The sequence below is a fragment of the Vespa velutina genome, chromosome 11 (assembly GCF_912470025.1).
Source record: "Vespa velutina chromosome 11, iVesVel2.1, whole genome shotgun sequence".
Lineage (NCBI taxonomy): Eukaryota > Metazoa > Arthropoda > Insecta > Hymenoptera > Vespidae > Vespa > Vespa velutina.
This window is the reverse complement of record NC_062198.1, coordinates 6,537,089-6,539,588: the sequence shown is the minus strand read 5'-3', so window position 1 is coordinate 6,539,588 and position 2,500 is coordinate 6,537,089. Positions and strand designations below refer to the sequence as shown.

The following is a 2,500-nucleotide window of genomic DNA, read 5'->3' as shown; positions in this document are numbered from 1 at the left end:
TTCTTTTATACGTTCGTAGGTGGGTCTTTAAAAAATTAGCAAAGCTTTTGGTCCGCGCGTGGGTTCGTTCAACTTTGGCTGTTCTCTGTCCCTCTCTCTCTCTCTCTCTCTCACTCTCTTACACATACACACACAGACATGCATACATATATATATATATATATACACAAACATAAATACTTACATTAAAACACACACGTATACGTATAAACATATACATATATAGATACATATATACTTACTACGCGATTGCTTGACTATCCCTTCTCTAATACCATTCCTCCTCCTCCGCCTCCTCCTCCTCCTCCTCCTCCTCCTCCTCCTTCTCCTTCGAGAGAGAGATTACTTGATTTCTCTGTCTCTCTCTCTCTCTTTCCCTCCATTTCAAACGCGTAGAAAAAGGATCCTTTCCGATTATGACTCACTAATATATCCGTCGTATAAATTTATTTCTTCGTTTTCTTTTTTTGTTTTTTATTTATTGTTTTCCGATTTATTTCTTTTTTTTTTTTCTCCTTTTTAGATCACAAAAATTAAAAACGTACATCCAAAACGTTTACGTAGGTATCAACGAGCAATTATGTCATTTTGTTATTCGTGATATTGAAGTTTCTACGCTGAACTTTCGTTCTAATAGATAATAAGGTTGAGAACCACTGGGAAGGAACGTTTCGCACGTTCTCCAAAGAAATAAAACGTTCTTTGGCGTCCATTAAAACCATTGCCCGTTTCCTTTCTCAACAGTTTTATAAAATAATATAGCTCATCTCTCTCTCTCTCTCTTTCTCTCTTTCGATAAAAAAAAAAAAAAAATAAGTAAATAAATAAATAAATAAAATTAAGGAGAAACAATGAAGAACTTGCGTATACGTATTCGTTGAGATTTTATCAGACGTCGCGATTCCTTTTAATTTCGTATTATTTATTAATTTTCGACGATGGAAAAATTTATTCAACGTTGAAACATTCATAATTGCGTATTAGTTCCTCGAACGAATGTTAGACGTATAAACGTTATTATATTCTATTTACGTTCGAGCGTTAACTTCTAATAAATATTTTTATCGCTTGGTTGAGAAAATATTGTCCGTTCTTGTGTTAGTTTTAATAGGATTGATGTGATTTCTCACGAACAATAACAACAACAACAACAACAACAACAATAACAGCAACAAAAGAATTTTCTTTTTGATATATTTTATACGTATTGCATTTCATTTTTATTTCATGAGAAAGAGATGGGGCTAGAAGGGGGAAGGGGGGAAATATAAATGATACGATATCGACTAGATAATTGTATCCTATGTTTTGAGAATTTTAAAATAATGAATCTTTTTTTCCTTTTCTTTTTCTTTTTCTTTTCATGTCTAATAAATCGATCAAAAATTTTATTTATTATCAATTAACATTTATCATAATCTTAATCATTATTATTCTTTCTGAATTACGTCCAATTCATCGTATAACCTACGATATTTTAATTAGACGTATTAATATTAATATTAATATTATTATTATTATTATTATTATTATTATTATTATTATTATTATTATTATTATTATTATTATTATTAATAATAATAATATAAAAAAATATTCTAATAAATTTCAATCGATCGTAGATTATGATCTTTTTCCTATCGTTCATTTCTTTTTTTTCTTCTTCTTCTTCTTTTTTCTTCCTTTTTCCATTTTTTCTTCCTCTTAATTATTCATTAAGACCTGCGACCATTGTTCATCTCGGAGTAGATCTTGAGATTAAGAGGAAAAAAAGAAAAAGAAAAAAGAAAACCAGGGAAAAAAAAGAGGCAAAGGAAAAAAAGGGAAGAAAGATAAAAAAAAAAAAAAAAAATGTCGGAAACCGGAAAATATTAATGACTGCCATAAACGATTCCCTTTCATGTTCTTATATTAGTCTTCTGTTATCGTTCCTATATCCGCCATTCGGGATAACATGGCGTTAGAGTCGAGTTAGAGACGACAGCTCAGCACGAGTACGAGCTTAGAATATTTATTCTCTCTCTCTCTCTCTCTCTCTCTCTCTCTCTCTCTCTCTCTCTCTCTCTCTCTCTCTCTCTCTCTCTCTCGGTCTCGGTCTTTCTTAATTGGTTGTACGATCGGCCAATCGAGTAGAGGCTAGAGCCTTCTCGAAACTCGACGAAGTAACTAGCACGACGGTGCCCACCACTGACGGATAAAGAGAACCATGGTATATGGTATCTACTAAGCCTTGCGATATATAGTCGAGCATGATGCGGGCCAGCGTGGGAACTATCCTTCGGTGTACAGAGGTTCTCAACTTATAAATAAATTGGTAACAAATTCGTTATTAAACATTTTCTTTCTCGCGAAATTAGATAATATTTTTAATTTTCTCTCTCTCTCTCTCTCTCTCTCTCTCTCTCTCTCTCTCTCTCTCTCTCTCTGTCCCTGTCTCTCTTTTGTATTCTTCTTCTTTTTTTTTTTTTTTTTGGGCCTTTTTCCTTTCTTCTCCTCCTCT

At 32.6% G+C, this 2,500-nt stretch overlaps 1 protein-coding gene across 21 annotated transcripts in view; it reads left to right on the top strand.

Annotated features, from left to right (window-relative positions):
• LOC124953200 overlaps positions 1 to 2,500 on the top strand; it is a 101,373-nt gene that overhangs the window by 18,208 nt on the left and 80,665 nt on the right. For 2 of the 21 annotated variants that reach the window (XR_007102153.1, XR_007102151.1), the window contains one exon: positions 524 to 560. The exons of 17 other annotated variants lie outside the window; for them this stretch is intronic. The gene's annotated coding sequence lies outside the window, so the exon portion shown is untranslated. Of the gene's footprint in view, positions 1 to 523; positions 561 to 1,608; positions 2,315 to 2,500 lie in introns of those variants that run through there. 2 more of the 21 variants (XR_007102161.1, XR_007102150.1) reach the window with 2 other exon arrangements.